The sequence below is a fragment of the Carassius carassius genome, chromosome 31 (genome assembly GCF_963082965.1).
Source record: "Carassius carassius chromosome 31, fCarCar2.1, whole genome shotgun sequence".
NCBI classification, from domain to species: domain Eukaryota; kingdom Metazoa; phylum Chordata; class Actinopteri; order Cypriniformes; family Cyprinidae; genus Carassius; species Carassius carassius.
Window position 1 is genome coordinate 30,789,488 of NC_081785.1, and position 21,811 is coordinate 30,811,298.

Below are 21,811 nucleotides of genomic sequence, written 5' to 3' on the forward strand. Positions count from 1 at the left end.
GCATGTGCAGTGACTACAGTTAAAGGATCTGAGAACTGATGAAGATCCTTTGATTAAAAAGAATCTACTGGACATTTAACAAACATTTAACAAAAAAAGAAGAAAAAAAAGAAAATTCATAGATCAAATTTTCGAGGGAAGGAAAATAAAAAGCACAAATGTTTAAATGTAACGTAATGAAGTGGGAAGATGTGAGCTATATTTTAAAAGTTATTTCAGTTACATTTCCAAGTAAACCAATGCCATGATTTCAAGAGAATGACAGGCACATAAAATAAACATTCATCTGTAATATATGGAAGCATATGGATGCAAAGTATTTCTGTATTTAAATTTACATATTTAATTTACACTTGCCATTTCCTACACTGAAAGAAACAATAAGTAAATTTACTTAATTTTTCTTTGGCAAGTTTTTGCACAAGTAAATTTAACACATTTGGAAATTAAGTAAATGTACTTAACTAAGTTAAGTAAAAATAAAAAAACGAATAAGTACATTTTATTGAGTAAATTTTAATTAAATAATATTAAATTAATGCATTTAGCGGACACTTTTATCCAAAGCGTCTTACAGTGCATTCAGGCTAACAATTTTCACCTATCATATGTTGGCCAGCCGCGAATAGTGATGTCATGCACTGACAGCCAATCAGACTGCAGCAGCTGGCCAAAGAGCAGAAATTATATCACAGCCAATCAGATTTTTTCATGCATTTATTTGGACCAGGGTTCGAAACCCACTCACGCAGGTCTAAACCATTATTTCACTCAGCTTTGTACTTTTTAATCAAACAAAATTCTAACATTTAACAACACATTACAGCTGCAAAGTTTTTGAAATTTATGTCTTGCCTTTTTGTATTGCAAAGCAAAGGATTATGAATAAATGTTTAGTATTAAAATAAATACAGGAAAATAATGCTAGTATACATTACATGATTATATTAAAAACATGAATGGTTATATATTATATAGCTTTTGAAATGTAAATTAAAGAAAATTAAATTTAACTGTGTAATATTCAAGTACTGAATGAAAATTGATTGATGGAATAATTTAAGTCACACTTAAGATAAATGATCAAGTAAGACTTTTCAAAACCATAGACACTGTAAAATATCAGTCATATGAAGTGGAATACGAAGCAATTTGTTATTCAGTTGTTTTTATTAAATTATTAAATTAAATTATTAAGCACTTTTTAAGATCAAGCCAAAGTAATAAAATAGAAAGAAAAATAGAATTCTGACAATATATATCGATATTACAATCTCACATTGAAAAATAAAAATATACAGTATATACATGAGTTAAATATTGCTAAGCGGCATGCTAATATCACATATTTTTCTGTGCATTTTTTCTTGTAAAATGCAGACTCTTTACTCTTTCCAGGTCTTCTCTTTCTCAATGCCCTGATGTTGGTAAATAAAGAAGTCTTTAGCAGGGCACTGAACATATTTCAGGAAAGCCTGTGTGTGTGTGTGTGTGTGTGTGTGTGTGTGTGTGTGTGTGTGTGTGTGTGTGTGTGTGTGTGTGTGTGTGTGTGTGTTTGTGTGTGTGTGTGTGAGGACTGTTTGGATCCTGCTTCAGTTCATTTCACAAAATCTGCGCAAGTGAACAACGTGTTCATCTTCAGGCCGTTTGTGTTTTTGCAGTCCCGATTCTTTGTGTCCCCTGCGGCTCTAGTTGTCCTGGTCTCCGCTGTCTTTCAGGGATGTAGAGGTCCTTTCTAGGTGCTGATCCACCATCTGGTCTGGATACGTACTGGATCCGGGTGACTGCAGGGACCCTCTGATCTGGACACAGACTGGATCTGGTGGCTACGGTGACCTCGGAACAAGAGAGAAACAGACTAATATTAGCGTAGATGCCATTCTTCTAATGATGTAGCAAGTACATAGGGTGTTATGGGAAGTGTTCCCGGTTCCGGTTTACCTAATTAATGCAGCCTAAAAATCCATTAACGGATTTGGATATTAAAAGCATAGTTATGTGTATGCCAGGTTAAAGAGATGGGTCTTTAATCTAGATTTAAACTGCAAGAGTGTGTCTGCCTCCCGAACAATGTTAGGTAGGTTATTCCAGAGTTTAGGCGCCAAATAGGAAAAGGATCTGCCGCCTGCAGTTGATTTTGATATTCTAGGTATTATCAAATTGCCTGAGTTTTGAGAACGTAGCGGACGTAGAGGATTATAATGTAAAAGGAGCTCATTCAAATACTGAGGTGCTAAACCATTCAAGGCTTTATAAGTAATAAGCAATATTTTAAAATCTATGCGATGTTTGATAGGGAGCCAGTGCAGTGTTGACAGAACCGGGCTAATATGGCTACACAAATACAGTCACACACAGACATCAATAATCAGAATATGAACCTCAACAATGGTGACCATAAAAAAAATGCTGCAGAGTATGCTGGGAGCCATGGATGAGTTTTGTACTACAGTAGTACCCAACATGCATTGCAGCATGTTTTTATATGGTCACCATTATTGAGGTTCATATTCTGATTATTGATGTCTTTGTGTGACTGTTTGACACTGTAGAAGACCACACTATTTGAAAAGTCATTCAGATTAACTGATTATCACAGAACCACTGGCTCTTAAAATAACTTTTACTATAATGAATCAAGTTACACAATGCCTATTTCATCAGAGATTAGACTCCGTAGAGTTCAATAATTGATGATTACCATCGCCAATATAAAGTACAACATCCTACGCCTAGGTACAGGTTAACACCTGATGGCATTTCTTCTGGGCTTTTGAGTTACAACAAATATGTTTTAGAAACACACGGTTATAACAGCCAGAGAAAACACAAAGACTGAAGTCAAGGGTCAAGAGCCCAACTAAAGCAAACACTGATCTCTAACATGGTTACTTCAAATGAAACAATAAATCAACATCTAAACCTTAGTTCATTCTCAATAAGATCTTCTGTAGACGTCTGACAGAAATAAAGTCAGTCTGGTTATTAATAAGTGGAGCTGGTGATGCTGTTTGTGGGGTTGTTTAATCAGATCTTGAGAGATTTCATGTATTTTATTTCAGTTGATTTCATCTAAGGCTGTGTCTGAAGTCAGTTGTAGTAGTTCTTGTGTTTCTCTTTTCTTCAGTGATTCTGTTTGTTAACAGCAGCTGTTCATCACTAATTCACAATTATCACTTAGTTAATCACTTAATTACTTAATTGCAATGTACATCTTCTTTCAGTGAACTCAACTGAATTAAGTTCAGAGTACTCATAACTGTTAGTTTTTTCAACTTAAACGGTTTAAGGCAACCGGTTTCCTCAAATGGTTTGAGTTAACATAACTTAAGGATATCTGTTTACTCAAACGGTTTGAGTTAAGTTAACTTGTCGGGTTTTACAGTGTATATATCCCCGTGTGTGTGTGTATGTGTGTGTAAGCATTGGGACTGTATAATGATACTCACAAATAAAAGTTTTTAAATCCTGTAAGACTGTATGCAGTTTCATTATAAAACTATAGTAATCTTGCTGTTCTTGGCAGACTGATTTTCATTTAAAGTCTCATGACTGTACTGTAATTATAATGCCAATCCAATAACAACAATAGTAAATGTATTGTTGTGATTCTACTAAAATACCATGGCTAAATTATGGCTAAATTATGACGCTTGAGAATGAGGTGCATTTAACAACAGAGTCGATCGCTGTTGTGTGTTTTCTTCTTCTCCTTCTTCTGCGAATTCAAACTTCCCGCGGTGCCGAAGGGCGCCACAAGAGCGCTAGCGGCCGAAAGTATATTACGAAAGTGGTTTAGCACTACCATTGTATGGAATGCCGAAGCTGCCAATTTTAAAAATAAATAAATACATAAATAAATATACAAATAAATGTAAATAAGAATAAATAAATACATAAATATATAAATAAATATACATAGAAAAGCAAAAAAATGAAAATAAATAATTATTTATACATTTATTTCCATATTTATGTATACATTTATTTTTTTCCATATTTATTTATGTATTCTTTTATTTATTTATACATTTATTTATTTTTACATTTATTTATTTATACATTTATTTATTTCTTCATTTATTTCTTCCTACATTTCTTCCTGTGTAGGGTAATGAGCAGGGCGTGGTTTACCTCAGACATAGCAATCGAGCTCAGAGTAAGCGAAGGCGAAGGGTTGAGGCCACAGTGACACCTATTGTGTGGCGAAATACAATTAGTATAGCTCACTGACGTTGATACGGTCTGTGACTGCGAGGTATATGGTCAAAATCCTAAATCTTACTGTGTGACATGGATAGGCTACTCTTCATTCCGGACATGGCCGTAGAACATCGTTTGGTCTGGATTTGTAAAATGTCTGGGGCTAACAAACATGAAACAGGGACTCTGCAGTGCTTAATTTGTAAATTGCGAGGTCCCGGAACAAAGTGGGGTAACGGATTGCCGGATGCATGTGATTACAGGAGGGAGAGGTGACTCCCCCTGAAACTTTTCTGGTTTTGACCCTGCCTGGACTGTTTACCCCTTTGGATTTGCCCTTGTAATAAATCTCACACCTGCAATTGGATCCCTCTGTGTTTCTTGTATCACCGTACGTGACAGAAGGACTCCGTCACCTTGAGATCCAGCGGTATGTCGATTTACGCTTCTTGCCCAGCCACTGAGCGGGAGAGAAGCATTCAATTTGAGGGAACCAGCCCGGTCGTGTTTCGCGGGACCAGGGGAGGGCGCCGAGGAGGAGGTGGGCGAGAGGAAGCCCAGCATCGCTCTCCACCATGGCCCCCCTTTGACTCTGGGCTCACGTGGGAGGGACCAGAGCCGCCGTCTCACCAGGGCAGAAGGCAAAAGCCAGCGACACTGCCCATGATGACCGCGGGTCCAGCACCACAGCACAAGATGGCCGCCAACCCAGCGCCGCTGCGGTGCATGGCCACCAACCCCGCACCACGGAGCAAGATGGAAGCCAGCCTCACACCACAGTGCAAGATGGTTGCCAGCTCAGCACCAATGACCGAGGCTGTTCCGGAGGCCGAGGCGGTGACCGAGGCTGTTCCGGAGGCCGAGGCGGTGACCAAGGCTGTTCTGGAGGCCGAGGCAGTGACCGATGCCGAGGCGGTGACCGATGCCATTCCGGAGGCCGAGGCGGTGCCCGATGCCGTTCGGGAGGCCGAGGCGGTGCCCGATGCCGTTCCGGAGGCCGAGGCGGTGCCCGATGCCGTTCCGGAGGCCGAGGCGGTGCCCGATGCCGTTCGGGAGGCCGAGGCGGTGCCCGAGGCCGTTCCGGAGGCCAAGGCGGTGCCCGAGGCCATTCCGGAGGCCGAGGCGGTGCCCGAGGCCGCTCCTGATGCCGTGCCCGAGACCGCTCCCGAGGCCGTTACCGAGGCAGTGCCCGAGGCCGCTCCAGAGGCGGTGCCCGAAGCCGAGGCTCACGTCTCCACAGGCAGTCCTAAGTCAAGTCAGGTGACCATTGACTTTCCAGAGTTGAGTCAGTTCCCGGTTGACCCTCCAGAGTCGAGTCAGGTGTTCATGGACCCTCCTGAGTCAGGGTTAGTCCCTGTCGACCATCTAGAGTCAGGGCTAGTTCCTGTTGACCTTCCAGAGTCGAGTCAGGTTCCAGTTGACCCTCTAGAGTCGAGTCAGGTTCCAGTTGACCCTCCAGAGTCGAGTCAGGTTCCAGTTGACCCTCCAGAGTCGAGTCAGGTTCCAGTTGACCCTCCAGAGTCAAGTCAGATGTTTGTGGACCCTCTAGAGTCAGGGTTAGTTACCGTTAACCCTCTAGAGTTAGGGCTAGCTCCTGTTGATCATCCAGAGTTGAGTCATGTTCCAGTTGTTCCTCTTGAATCAAGTCATGTTCCTGTTGACCCTCCAGAGTCGAGTCAAGTTCCTGTTGACCTTCCAGAGTCGAGTCAGGTGAATGTTGAATGTTCAGAGTTGAGTGAGGTTCCGGTTGACCTTCCAGAGGCTAGTCAGGTGCTTGTGGACCCTCCAGATTCAGGGCTAGTCCCCGATGACCCTCCAGAGTCAGGACTAGTCACCGATGACCTTCCAGAGTCAGGACTAGTCACCGATGACCTTCCAGAGTCAGGACTAGTCACCGATGACCTTCCAGAGTCAGGGCTAATCACCGATGAGCGTGCAGAGTCAGGGCCAGTCACTGATGTCCTTCCAGAGCCAGGGCTAGGTACCATGGACTTTCCAAAGACAAGGCTAGTCATCGTGGACCTTTCAGAGTCAGGTCACGTCACTAAGTGGCCTTCTGCTCCACCCTGTTGGACTCCGGCATCGACCACAGGGGCGTGGTGGTCATCTGCTCCGCCCTGGGGGACTCCGACGTCAACCACGAGGACGTGGTGGTCATCTGCTCCGCCCTGGGGGGCTTCCGCTCTGAACACAGGGACATGGTGGTCTTCTGCTCCGCCCTGGGGGGCGCTTGCCCTGACTACATGGTTGTGGTGGCCTTCCGCTCCGCCCTGGAGGACTCTGGCATTGACCACGAGGACGTGGTGGTCTTCTGCTCCGCCCTGGGGGGCTTCCGCTCTGACCACACGGTTGTGGTGGGCTTCCGCTCTGCCCTGGGGGACTCTGGCATCGACCACAAGGACGTGGTGGTCTTCTGCTCCGTCCTGGGGGGGGGGGCTTCATGTTGTTGTTTTTTTTTTCCCTTTTGTTTTTATGTTCATTTCTGTCCCTGTTCCCTTCTGTTAGTCTGGCCCTCCGTCCCTCCCCCTGAACCTCCTCCGGTCCTCCTCCCTCCTGGTCTTCCTGTTTTGTGTTTACATTCTGGTGCCTGTTCCCCATGTTTTTTTTTCTGGCCCTCCGTCCCTCCCCCTGAGCCTCCACCTGTCCGCCTCCCTCCTGGTCTCTGTTTTGTGTCTGCCTTGGAGCGTCTGGGAGCCGCTCCGTAGAGGGGGGGTACTGTCACAGTGTCTGGGTTGTGTTCCCTGGGTTTCCACTAGGTGTCCTCCTTTTCCACTGTGTTTATCATATTATCATTCTGTCCTGTCTCCTTATTTGGTCACCTTCCTCCTTGTTTAGTTAATTGATTGTTCCCCACCTGTCTCCTGTTTCCCCATTATCCTTTTGCGCATTTATACCTGGTCTGTCTGAGTCTTTGTCACGGAGTCCTTGTTGTATGTGAGATACAGTTCATATTCTTCTCTTTCCGTGTGTTCTTGTTTTGTGTTTATGTTATTGGATTTTCTGGTTTTGACCCTGCCTGGACTGTTTACCCCTTTGGATTTGCCCTTGTAGTAAATCTCACACCTGCAATTGGATCTCTCCTGTGTTTCTTGTATCACCGTACGTGACAGAAAATCTCTGTATAATAGAGTCCTAAATTTCGGTGGGGGACTGTGTAGCTATGTCGCATGGTTTTAATAATTCTTTCAGCTTTCAAGTTTATAATGAGGAAAATTCCTGCATTTATTCAACATAACTTGTAGGTTTGAATAATAAAATTAATTCACGCAAAATTTAAGATTAAATAATTCATTCGAAACCAGTCTACGAATCCATGAACTCTCTCGCACGCTTCTCAACAGCGCATCTCGTCTGCACAGTGACCTGCAGCACGCGCCGACACAAGACTTCACTCGCATCTCGGGACAGCTGACAGAACAGTCACTTGACTAATCGGGTCATTGTTGCATTGTCAAAAAAATGTATAATTTGCACACATTTTTAAGCATTTTAAGCCATATGGTACTCGCACGCTCTGAAGGCTGTATTATGTGCCCCTCACGGTCACATCCAAAGTTCACGCGTATAAAGCCGCCTCGCGAGTAGCCTATTATATGAGTTATTTTTCGTAGTTTGTTGAGCTTAAGCAATCAAATACACACAATATGATGTCTGTTGTGGGTGTTGACAAACAAAACAATTTCATGGCACACTCTACTTAAACACATGGGGAAAAAAATAAAGAAAAGGTGAAAAAATCAATAATTAAACAACACTGCGTCGTCAGTGTTAGTATTGTATCGGACACTTGCACTTAACATGAGGCTATATGAAAAACAAATGGAGTAAACAGGTTTTTGTAAAATTGATTAACAGTGCAAAAATAAATTATGCATATGGCAGTGTGCTTACATATTCTACAATAACCTGCCAGTGGAGCACGTTCTGCTTTACATTTCAGGTTTAGGGATGTATCAGATGTGCTCAAAACACATTGTCATTTTCCAGCAAATAAAAATTACAACATCTTGTTACTACAATATTGTGTGTGATTATGCTGATAGAGATAAATCAATGGTTTAAAAACAATTTAACTTACACAGTCATTTTTTCTATATTTCTCTGGAAAGGGTTCTTCACAACCAGTGTGTCGGCAGCTTGAATATACTCTGCATTAGTTGGAGACCTGGCAGAAAGGTAGAAACAAACTCTAAATTACAGTTTTTTTTATTTTGTCTAATCGTCTTCAGATTGTGAATTGATCATAGTACAGTAGCAATAGAGGTGGTAATAATTATTATACTTACAGGATGTATTCTGTACTCTATTGTACAAAAAGGACGCAGATATAAACTATCATCTCTGAAGGATTCGCCGTCGATGCACTCATCGTTTTGTCTCAGTGTACATATGTCTGTCAACAACAATAAACTAATTACTAAAGCTGCAAGATATAATGCAAAGGAAAAATTATGATCGTATTGTAACAAACTTATCTTAATATACATATTTGTGGTATATAAAGTATAGATAAACGTATAAATGATGAATAATTACCTCACGTCTTACCGTACCACCTTTTCTAAGGAAATTACGTAAATGTATATTTACTGCTGATTGGCCAGCACAGTAAAACTCCTTTCACCAATGAGAAACCTTTCGGCACGCCCAATGCTCCAGGCTGCAGCTACCCGTCTCGCGGCGCGGGACGATGGGGCGGAGCGACACGTCAGCGGTTATTGGTTTATGATTAAGATGAGTTTATTAGTGTACAGCAGAGCCGTTGAAAAACATATTTAACGGCTCTGGTGTACAGATGAGTGACGATTTTACATCTTATTGAGAATTATGACGCTGTGAGCAGGATTGGAATGCACTCAGATGAATAAACTTTTAATATAAATTAAAAAGCGAATATAAATGTTGTGTTTTTCCATTTATTGTTGCGTTTCCACAACATCCCGTATAAATACAAAGAGTTTTGGATTACGACGAACAGAATAGAAATAAATGGTCTACTCCCTCAATGGCTGTAGACGCTACCTCGGCATTACTCGCTGGTTTTTGAAAATGACACGACAATATAATGCGAAGTATGGTTATAGATAGTCATGGAGTACCTTGATTTATATATTCAAATTATGTATACATGTATATATATATATATATATGTGTGTGTGTGTGTGTGTGTGTGTGTGTGTGTGTGTGTGTGTGTGTGTGTGTGTGTGTGTGTGTGTGTAACAAATTGTCACCAGTCTCTGATTGTCACCAATAAAATACTGAACATTCCCTTAGCCCCTACGAAAATTTACCATGGTTCTGCTACAAAAACTATAGTTAAACTGTAGTGTTTTTATAATTACAGCACATGGTAATTAATATGCCAACAAATATTTTTACTACAATGAATCCATGGTTACTTTTTGCAAGGAAGGAACTATACAGGTTCTAAAGAACTTGCCCAAAAACACTCGTCACTTTCTGTTATTTGTTTTCTGAACTGCACTACTGAAAACCTCATTAATCCTGAATTTATTTAGTTACCCGCTTCTATATAAAAACGTAATACATTTAATCGCCCCCTTAAACACTTTATAAAATCATTGATAATTGAAATATTACACCGAATTGTCACAACTAAATTAAGAATTCATTATGAGCAATGCATAGCAAATGATGTTACCATCAAATATGAGAAACCTTGACTGAAACCTGTTGTCATGCACGTGTTTGCCATAGCTTTTTTATTAAAACATTATACACTGCAAAGTTTAACTTTAAATGACATCCATTAATACATCAAATCCAGTTGATCTCAGTTCATTCTCTATTTCCCTTTAATGAACTTAACACACAAATGTGTTTCATGCCGCAAAAAAAAAACAGTCCTTGTAACCAAATCCTGTGTAAACAAAAGCCCAGAAGATCACCACGCCGGCCTCTTCCCTGTACCCTGGTGGGTTCAACTTGAAAAGGGCTCTGCACTGCAAGCATTTCCTGATGCTGTACATCCGTCTGAACTCGTTCTGGTAGACAGGAGGACAATTCTTCCAGTTGGCCACAACTTATAGTGTAAAGACAGGATATAAATACAGGAAAGATAATAATAATAATAATACAAAACGTTTAACAGCCTCGTACTACAAAATTGAATTGGAGAATGAGCATTAAACAGGGGGAAATCTTACTGTCTAGCCAGGCAAAGTGTGCCACTTTCCGGAAAACTTCTTGAGTGACCACATCCCTAAACCATCTGCAAACCAGAGAAAGAGTCAAATATGCAGTCACCCGCTGACAAAATAACTTCCCTGAGGATTTCCAGGGGAAGCTGTTGAATCAAAAACATACATAGGTTTATTTATACATGTATATAAAAGTTATTAAACATTATATAAACACCAATGCAAACAACCTTGCTTTAAACAAACTCTATAGATTGTTGTCACAACTGCATACTCATTCTTTTATAATACCACTAATAAAATGTTAATATATACAGTACTGTGCAGAAGTATTAGGCATGTTAGTATTTTCACATTGAAAAAAATAGTTTTAAGCCAATTATTTATATATTTTGCTGTAGTGTGTCAGTAGGATATATTGGTTTACATTACCACACATTCATTTTGCCATTAATTGTAATAATCCAGTGAGATATTTGTATATATTTGTATGCATGATCCACATGAAGATCTTTTACATTGAATATAAATATTTCTGTCTTATATGGTGAACAAAATCCACATTAGATCGCAAACAGAAGTTATTTAAAACACTCGCTGCTGTCTGAAAATGAATTAAGCTGAAATGTTTTGAAATGTCTTTGATGCTGATGTTAACTGATATGTATATATGAAATAATCCACGGTGCTGACCAACATAGTACTTGTACATAATCCCAATTTCATATCTGAACAACTATGTAGCTGTAATAACTAAAATACCTCTGCATGTAGACACATGTAATGATTAGTTCTTAATGAATGTATGTGCACAAATAACCTGCTTTGCTGGACTCTGCCTGAAGACACTGTCTTTTGAATGGTGAATATATATATATAACTGTTTAATAACAATAGCATGTAGTAAGAGGCTTTGTGTAAAGGTTTTTTTTTTTTGATGCGTAGACTGTAGCCTAAAACTACCCCACGTTTTGAAATTAATTCACTGTAAATTTACTTGTGTTTTTAAATTATGTTGCAATGTTATATTATAATGTAATTATTGTTTTACTTTGTCATTTCATCTCCGTTTACCAACCAAAATTTTACAGTTACAGTCATTTTGCAACCCGTCCCTTTGCACCACTTTGCGGTAGTTTCGTGGAAAACAACCTAACTTCCTGTGCTGGCCAGCATTTCCTGCCACAAGAGGAAGGCTTGTGTTCAGATTGTGTTTTTGGTTTTCACTGGGGTAAAATATTAAGAAATATGACAAAAAGCAATAAAATGCCAGCTTTCAATCATTTGTTTCTTTAACAGTTGTTCAGTGCTGAAAATGCTTTACTCTTGGTGTTTCTGGTCAAAAATCTTTCATCTAAAGAATCTAAAGCTTTTTAGAAAAATTATTGTAAATGTATCATTCTATATTACACTGTAAAAAAAATAACAAAAATTAAAGTTGCGTCAACTATATTGCGTCAACTCAAAAAAATAAGGCAACTTATTGCAAGCGCTTTTTTGAGTAAACTTAACAAACAGGGACTAAAGTCCACCCAACTTAAAATAATAACTTAATATCACAAGTTGTCACAACATAAATAGTCAAGTTAACCTAAAAAATTTCAGAACAAAATATTTTTTTGGCCTATTATCTATAAGCATACACAATTTTAAAGTGACGTGACATTCAGCCAAGTATGGTGACCCAAGCTCTAAATTTAACCCATCCAAAGTGTACACACACACACACACACACACACACACACACACACACACACAGTGAACACACACACGGAGTAGTGTTCATCATTTATGCTGCGGCGCCCAGGGAGCAGTTGGTGGTTCAGTGACTTGCTCAAGGGCACCTCAGTCGTGGTATTGTCAGCCCGAGTTTCAAATCCACAACCCTAGGGTTAGGAGTCAAACTCTCTCACAACTAGGACACGACTTTACATTATTCAAACAGTCTAAATAAATAAAAGACCATAACACGGGTTAAATAACTATTTTTTTTATTGAAAGTTTGTGTCCAAAGCACAAGGACGTACCAAGTCTTGTATATTAACTTCTTTACTCAATGCATTTTACACTGAACTCAACACATGGTACATAATGCATGTTATATAAATCCAGTGTTAATTAGTGGCATGAAGTCACATGTATTTAACATTTTTGTTTGTTTTTAAAGGAACTATTACGTGAAAATTACTATATTGCATATTTTAACATCAACCTAATCCACTGGGCAAAGTTACGTCCAGTGGACGTCTTTTTCTTTGCAGACGTTGAAAAGATGTCCACTGAGGAGACAGAATGTTTTTATGACGTCTTTTTTAAAAATGCTTTTTATGTCTTGTGTACATCCGATATAGACGTTCACAGATCCTCCTTACAAGGTTCTGTGACTTTATTTCTGTCAGACATCTAGAGAAGCTCTTATCGAGAATTAACAAAGGTTTAAATGTTGATACTTGATTCATTTGAAGTCACCATTGTGGTGGAAAGTGTTTGGTTTAGTTGGGATCTTGGTCCAGTTACTTCTTGTGTGAGCTTGTGTCTTGCTGTTGTAACGGTGTATTTTAAAACTCTGTTTTTGTGATGAAGAAAGACAAAACTTAAAAGAGCTCAGGTGTTGTCAGCTCTTTGTTGGTGATGAGAAAGTCATCATATAATAAGCATTTGCGATCAGAACATAACTTTTGTTTGATATTTTTAACAGGCACCAAGAGCAAAATACTTATTTTGAAGATGGACAAAATTAATGCGTTTGAAGTTTTTGAGTAAAAGGATCAAGTATTCACACACACAGACTTCTAGACTTAGCATATGCATCACAACAACGGTGACAAACAAAAGCGCTCCATAGCACAAACTCATCCTTATTTTCCAGCCTTTTTTGTTCTGATTGTCACCATTGATGTGATGCATATCCAAAATCTTGATGTCTGTTTGTGACGACATGATCGGTTTTCTAAAAGGAAGTACATTATTTTTTTTATAAGGTTTCTATCCATAAAAATAAACAATACATTAACATTTTATTTTGCTATAAATTGTCACCATTACAAGCAAGATGTGTAGTGTACGCTTGATCTCAACTCTCTCTGCCACAATAAGAGTGTTTTACAACACACAGTTTCAACAGCAAGAGACAAGCTAACACAAGAAGTAACGGGACCAAGATCCCAACTAAACCAAACACTTATCACCACAATGGTGACTTCAAATGAATCAAGTATCAAGTCACTGAACCCCCAACTGCTCCCTGGGCACCACAGCATAAATGATGAACACTGCTCCGTGTGTGTGTTCACAGTGTGTGTGTTCACAGTGTGTGTGTGTGTGTGTGTGTGTGTGTGCACTTTGGATGGGTTAAATGTAGAGCATGAATTCTGAGTATAAGTCTCCATACTTGGCTGTATGTTACGTCTCTTTTCACTTTAAAATTGTGTATGCTATTAGATAATAGGCCTTGTTTTCATTAAACAACAAAATATTTTGTTCTGATATTTTTTAGGTTAACATGACTATTTATGTTGTGTCAACTTGTGACATTAAGTTAGTGTTAGTTGGGTGGACTTTAGTGCCCGTTTGTTAAGTTTACTCAAAAAAGCACTTGCAATAAGTTGCTTTATGTGTTTAGGTTTTACTTTTTTTTTTTTTTTTTTTTTTTTTTACAGTGTATCTTAAAATCTTGGTTTCAATCTTTTTGTTAACTTTTTTATTTTTATTTTATTAGCACAGGTTTTGTTTCTTTTTGTGATTTGATTGATTATAAGCCACATTGATCTGAGCTCATGCATCTCAGTTTTTGAGTGAATATTGACAAAATTATTAAATATTTTTGCTTTTTTTCAATTAGAATCTGAATATTGCAAATGTATCCACAGATAATGCTCACAGTAATGATCGGTTTTGATGAGGGGCAAGTGTTTTATTTTTAATCATTGATCTGGATCTTAATTTTTAAGAAAAAATATATATATTTTTTTGTCTTCTAAAATATCATATTTTATAAAGCACTTTGAAATTAATGAAAATGTTGATTTAAACAGTCAGTTTGCATTTGCAGTGATTGAACCTATATTAATCGGACCCTTTACACCAAAAAATGTTGGTCGTACTGGAAAATATCCTGATTTACATCACAGCAAACATCAATGCATAAATCATTTAAAACTAATAATTAAGTATACGAAGAAGAAGAAGAGACTAATAAAAACTATTTATATATTTACAAAATATAGTCCCTGTTTGGGCATAAAAGGACATTTGTCTCCTTGCATGAGTCAGCTAGCTAATTTCTCTAAAGATATGTATAATTAATTTAATATAGATATTTACTGTACTTTCCAGGACATTTATGGTGCGACAGGAAGTCAAGTCAAAGTCAAGTCACCTTTATTTATATAGCGCTTTAAACAAAATACATTGCGTCAAAGCAACTGAACAACATTCATTAGGAAAACAGTGTCAATAATGCAAAAATGACAGTTAAAGGCAGTTCATCATTGAATTCTCGTAATAAAATATTGATATATATATATATATATATATATATATAATAATAATAATAAAAAGCTAACAAACAATATTCTAGATCAAAATTTAAATGTTTCCTGGAAAATAAAGACCAAGAAAGGTTCAAAAATTATATAATAAAAGAAATTAAGAAAATTAAACCATATCTAGAAATTGAATTAAAAATTATATTTCCCAGTAATCCAATTTCATTACATGAGTTTAAGATCTTTGGAGAAAAACAAACTAATAATATAAAGACACAATTAAAAAATTATAATTTTACTAGAGAAACTGGTAAAAGTATTTGTTCACTTGTTTATTCTAAGTGGTGTGAACTAGCTGATAACGAATATGAAGATTTTATTTATGAGAAGCTCAGTGATTATTTTAACACCTTTGCTGTTGCATGTGCTTATTAAGATATTAAAGCTATCACAAACCATTTTAATCTGGAAAAGGTATAATTATATGTTTAAACTTAGAATAATTGGGTTTCATGTGTGTTGTATTTTTAAATCAGCCCATTGACATTGCATTGTGAACAAGTTAGGTTTACTAACACAGAAATAGTTTAAAACTATTCTCAAATATTTAAATCAAAAATCAAGTCAGAAAACCAAAACACACACAGGGTACAAACCAAAGCAAAAACAGGAACAGAGAGACCAAACTGATCCAAGACTGAGCTTTTTAAAGAGCCCAGCCACTGATGAGTGGGCGGAGTTCCAAGTCCCAATCAGCCGTTGAACCACCAATCAGCTGCCGGAACAATCACAGAAGCCATCTTACCTGGTAAAAAAAAAAAATACACAAACCACCAAATAACAGAACAAAATGACTATAAAACGAACCCAGAACTCTGGGGACGTAACACGCCCCCCCCCCCCCCCAAAAAAAAAACACAATTAGTCCTGGTAAACATGGGAAAACGCATCTGCAACTACGTTGGAAGTTCCTTTGACATGAGTGATACAAACATTGTATCCCTGTAGGATCAGAGCCCACCGCATGAGACGGCGGTTCTGATTGTACATTCTTTTAAGGAATTTAAGAGGATTATGGTCTGTGAATACTCTTACAGGCACAACACTAGAACCAACGTATACCTCAAAGAACTGTAAGGCCAACAATAAAGCAAGCGTTTCTTGTTCAGCGGTAGTGTACCGTGACTGGCACGGATTGAACTTCCTGGAGAAAAAGCTAATTGGCCGATCTACTCCTTCCTCATCTTCCTGTAAAAGGACCGCCCCAGCCCCCACCATACTGGCATGTACTTCCAGCTTGATAGGTTTGTCAAAGATAGGACAAACAGAAACTATCATATTTGTGTTTGTGCTCTGAAAACAAACAAAAGGTTTATTTGTGTCCAGTGCTGCTGATCCTTATACAGTTAGAGGAAACCCTTATGAAAATTAACCATGGTTTTATTGTGGTAAAAGTGTTTTTTTTTTTTTTGCATATTGATTAATATTGTATAACTACAAAAACCATGATTAAACTATGGTTAGTGCAGCAAAACCCTGGTTAGTTTGTGGTTACAGTGGTTTAACTATAGTAACATGATTTTTTTATTTGTTTAATTTGTCGTGAAACCAGGGAACATACACACAGGGCAATTTGATTTTATGTAGTGCAAATATCCAGTTTTATCAGCTCTGATAAGTAATAAACAACATGATATGTGGCAGACTAATGACTAATGTGAACTATATTTTAATCAAAACATAAAACATTATTTACCCCGTTTACGTCAGCCATGTCATTGAGCAAGGCACTGAACCCCAACTGCTCCCCGGGCGCCGCAACATAAATGATGAACACTGCTCCGGGTGTGTGTTCACAGTGTGTGTGTGTGTGTTCACTGCTCTGTGTGTGTGTGTGTGTGTGTGTGTGTGTGTGTTTGTGTTCGTGTTCACTGCTCTGTGTGTTTGCACTTTGGATGGGTTAAAAGCAGAGCACAAATTCTGAGTATGGGTCACCATACTTGGCTGAATGTCACGTCACTTTCATCTTGCACCGATAAGAATATACAGAAAGTATTTTACATCACTGTTTGAAGACTTGTTGCTATTGGGAATTGAATCCTAATAATAAAATTATTTGAAACATTTTGTCATAATACAGTCTCTAATCCTGTGACTTTGAGACATTTATAAGTAGTATCAGTATAATTTAATTCTGTATTTGAGTATCTCAACATTGTAGCAAAGTGCTCACATTTGCTTGTTGCCACATTATATGAAAATTCCCTTCCCACAAGGCTTTCTGCTTCCTGTAGAATATCTTCAATGGGATGTGGCTCATGTTTGTTATCTAGTTGATTGTTGATGTGGTATTCTTCATTGCCAGCCACATTCTCAAGGTTTTCTTTCTTCACTGTGTCTCAGATTCAATACAAGTTTAGCTCAAAAGGCATGAAAACAAACAAACAAAATCCGGTGAATCACATGTCCATCTCCAACATAAATCACCTAGTGTTTATATAGCCCTCTGGAGATTTCAATGATTCAATGGTTCTCTATTCTATAGTGACATGACATTCAGCCAAGTATGGTGACCCATACTCAGAATTCGTGCTCTGCATTTAACCCATCCGAAGTGCACACACACACAGCAGTGAACACACACACACACACACACTGTGAACACACACCTGGAGCAGTGTTCATCATTTATGTTGCGGCGCCCGGGGAGCAGTTGGGGGTTCAGTGCCTTAAGGGCACCTAAGTCGTGGTATTGCCAGCCCCAGATTCGAGGATTATGATTTCTAAGATTAGTACTTAATGACTGCTGAAATAAAGCTTTTTGTATTTTAGTATCTGCGTCTCAGGCCTCTGTCTTTGAAATCACGTTCCTGTGTGTCCTTTGTAGGTGATCAATTCATAAATAACTTTCCCTGTTTGACAGGGTGGTGTAGTCAGCTAAATTTAGAGTTTCCCTTTCGGATAATCTGTCTCGCTACATCAGCACCATTTCGCCAATATGATAGTGAATAGATAATTTTTTAAAGTTTTTATGTTGGAGCTTAGCCATTCCCGAGCACTTACAGGATTGGCACCAATATTCAAAACATACAACAATCAAATTACACTTGAACCCTACCTGATAGGGAGAAGTCTTTGTCAATTTGAGTTTTGTTAAAGATTTAAATCCCTGGTGCCATGATGCTCCTGTCAGTCATGGATTATGGAAAGTAAATCTATAGAGGTAAATGGATTTATTTACACACATAAAAAAATATTTATTAAAAGCTTCTTTCTTTTTAGATTCTTATTTACAGCATTATCTTAATAGGCTGTATAATAACTTGTTGGGAGAAAACCAGTAGTTCTATGTGAAATCAGACATTGAGCTCCCCCATAGAGCCAAAACGGCATGAGCTCAACACTGCGTGAATATTCAACTGTGAGACTGGTATTGAATCAAGCTCCTCTCATCAAAGCATCGAATCTTTTACTATTCAGGGTCACCGCTACAAACTACAGAGGAAGATTAAACTCTAAACTGTCTCCACACCACAGCGATTCACTCCACAAGTCCTGTTCAGAAGTTTGAGAAATTCCTGTTTCTCAGATGTAGTTTGCTTATGTCTGTAAAATGTTTTTGAGGGAGGTACTATAAATGTCTGTGGAATATGAAACCCTGAACTGTGCGTTTATCAGAATCAGAAGAAGAATCAGAATGAGCTTTATTGCCAGGTATGTTCACACATATGAGGAATTTGTTTTCGTGACAGAGCTCCGCAGTGCAACATAACAGCGACAGAACAAAAAACACAATAAGGAATAGAAAAAAAAAAAATACAAATAGGTGGGTAAGGATTGACAATATACAAATTGACAATGTATGGCAGTTATATTAAAAAGAGCATTTATGTATGTACATGTATATTATGTGGAAAAATTGTAACTGTACGCTAAGTATGTGTGTTTGGATAAATAAGTGTATGTGTATATAAATATAAATATAAGTAGTATAGTGTGTTCCATGTATGTACATGTATATTATGTGCAAAAGATTTACGTGTACGCTAAGTATGTGTGTTGGATAAAAAGTGTAGTGTATATAAATATAAATAGTGTAGTGTGTCCCACAGTTATTATCAGCTGTTCATAAGATGGATTGCCTGAGGGAAGAAACTGTTCCTGTGTCTGGTCGTTCTGGTGCTCAGTGCTCTGTAGCGTCGACCAGATGGCAACAGTTCAAAGAGGGAGTGTGCTGGATGTGAGGGGTCCAGAGTGATTTTAACAGCCCTTTTGCTCACTCTGGATAAGTACAGTTCTTGAATAAAAGGGAGGGTTGTACCGATAATTCGCTCAGCAGTCCGGACTACCCTCTGTAGTCTTCTGAGGTCAGATTTAGAAGCTGAGCTGAACCAGACAGTTACTGAAGTGCAGAGGATGGATTCGATGATGGTGGAGTAGAACTGTTTCAGCAGATCCTGTGGCAGGTTAAACTTCCTCAGCTGGGGAAGGAAGTACAACCTCTGCTGGGCCTTTTTCACAATGGAGTCAATGTGAATGTCCCACTTCAGGTCCTGAGAGATAGTGGTGCCCAGGAACCTGAATGACTCCACTGAAGTCACAGTGCTGTTCATGATGGTGAGTGGGGGGAGTGCAGGGGGGTTTCTCCTGAAGTCCACGATCGTCTCCACTGTTTTGAGCGTGTTAAGCTCCAGGTTGTTGAGAGTGCACCAGACAGCCAGCTCTTTAACCTCCTGTCTGTAAGCAGACTCGTCACCGTCCTGAATGAGGCCGATGAGTGTGGTGTCATCTGCAAACTTCAGGAGCTTGACAGAGGGGTCCTTAGATGTGCAATCGTTAGTGTACAGGGAGAAGAGCAGTGGGGAGAGAACACAGCCCTGGGGAGCTCCGGTGCTGATTGTACGGGTGCTGGATGTGTATTTTCCCAGCCTCACTAGCTGCTGCCTGTCTGTCAGGAAGCTGTTGATCCACTGACAGACGGAGGTGGGCACGGAGAGCTGAGTTAGTTTGGGCAGGAGGAGGTTTGGGATGATCGTGTTGAAGGCAGAGCTGAAGTCCACAAACAGGATCCTCACATAGGTCCCCGGTCTGTCTAGGTGTTGCAGAACATAATGCAGTCCGATGTTTACTGCATCGTCCACAGACCTGTTTGCTCTGTAGGCAAACTGAAGAGGATCCAGCAAGGGTCCAGTGATGTCCTTCAGGTGGGCCAGCACCAGTTTTTCAAATGACTTCATGACTACAGACGTTAGAGCCACAGGCCTGTAGTCATTTAGTCCTGTAATTTTGGATTTCTTTGGGATGGGGATGATGGTGGAGCGTTTGAAGCATGAAGGGACTTCGCACAGCTCCAGCGATCTGTTGAAGATCTTTGTGAAGATGGGGGCCAGCTGGTCAGCACAGGATTTCAGACAGGCTGGTGTAACACAATCTGGGCCTGGTGCTTTTTTCCTTTTCTGCTTCCTGAAGACCTGGCGCACCGCATCCTCGCTGATCTGTATTGCAGGTGTGGGGGAGAGGGGGGATGCAGGAGGTGTGAATGGTGAGAGCGCTTGATTGGAGAGGTGTTCAGGGTGGGTTGCAGGAGTTGTGAGTGGTGTGAACAGTTGTTTGGAGAGGCATTCAGGGTTGGTTGCAGGAGTTGTGAATGGTGAGAGCGGTTGATTGGAGAGGTGATCAGGATGGGTTGCAGGAGCTGTGAATGGTGTGAACGGTTGTGTGGAGAGGCATTCAGGGTTGGTTGCAGGAGCTGTGAATGGTGTGAACGTTTGTTTGGAGAGGCATTCAGGGTTGGTTGCAGGAGTTGTTATTGGTGTGAACGGTTGTGTGGAGAGGTGTTCAGGGCAGGTGATGGGTGTTCTTTCAAACCGGCAGTAAAACTCGTTCAGATCGTCTGCCAGTCGTTGATTTTCCACAGTGCTGGGGGGTGGTGTCTTGTAATTGGTGATCTTCTTTAGGCTTTTCCACACTTGATGCGGAGTCGTTCGAAGTGAACTGAGTCCTTATTTTTTCAGAATAATTCCTCTTTGTTTATCCCTATAGACCAATCCATCTGTCTGCGGTTTGTGTGTCAGAAAAGAACCAAGAGTCTCACAGTACCTGTCTTTTGGTTAGTTTTCAACGAGTATTAAGAAGAAATGTGTTGTTGAGGAGAAGTGTGCTATTACTGAATAAACAGACTTTCAGTGGTGGACAATAAAGCCTTACAGATCCTCTTCATCATCATTGGTCAAATATGTTTAGAGGAATAGGAGTGTCATGCAAGAGATTCACTTTATTGGAAAGACAAAACACACTTCATACTTGCGGCGCCTGGAGAAACACATAACATTTTTAAAAAAAATAATAGTAAATAAATTATTTCGATTTACTATTTAAATTATGTTTTCCCTTTCTGTGTTTATTACTTCTTTTTATATGTTATGTAAATGTCCAGAGAACATGTAAGAAATGTTCCCCAGATGATTGCAAACTGATAAAATGGATAAAATGTTCCCTTGATTTTCTATAACATACATATAATCAAGAAAAAAAATGTTTCTATAACATTTAAAAACTGGAGAGAATATTCAGAAATGACATTTTCATAAAATCATTCTAACATTAGCAAAACATTCTTACAGCATTTGTTGTTGACTGTGGAAATGTAATTTCATGGGTTTGCATTCAAAAGAATGTGAACTGGCTAAATGACTTTTAACTTTTGAGTTCTGGTACAAATATATCACACAAAAATACTAGGCTATAGGCTCATATTAGATTAGATCAGATTCAACTTTAATGTCATTATGCAGATTACAAGTACAGAGCTAATGAAATGCAGTTAGCATCTAACCAGAAGTGGAAGAAAATAGTGTTTTATATACATAAAAGTGCGGAGTAAGAGAAGCTATGATATACAGAATGTACAGTGGAGCTGCTGTATACAGTATTGATCAGAGTATATACAGAATATAAATA

At 39.1% G+C, this 21,811-nt stretch overlaps 2 protein-coding genes and 1 long non-coding RNA gene across 3 annotated transcripts in view; 1 reads left to right on the forward strand and 2 right to left on the reverse strand.

The window, feature by feature from the left end:
* LOC132111963 (putative E3 ubiquitin-protein ligase UBR7) overlaps positions 1-21,811 on the reverse strand; it is a 361,771-nt gene that overhangs the window by 301,012 nt on the left and 38,948 nt on the right. The gene's annotated exons all lie outside the window — the stretch shown is intronic.
* LOC132111875 (cartilage matrix protein-like) overlaps positions 1-21,811 on the forward strand; it is a 110,859-nt gene that overhangs the window by 65,675 nt on the left and 23,373 nt on the right. The gene's annotated exons all lie outside the window — the stretch shown is intronic.
* Positions 9,910-11,231, reverse strand: LOC132112162 (uncharacterized). Its single transcript, XR_009424906.1, has 3 exons — positions 11,185-11,231; positions 10,371-10,510; positions 9,910-10,246 (listed from the first exon to the last, which is right to left on the reverse strand). It is a non-coding gene; the product is annotated as an uncharacterized LOC132112162 (long non-coding RNA).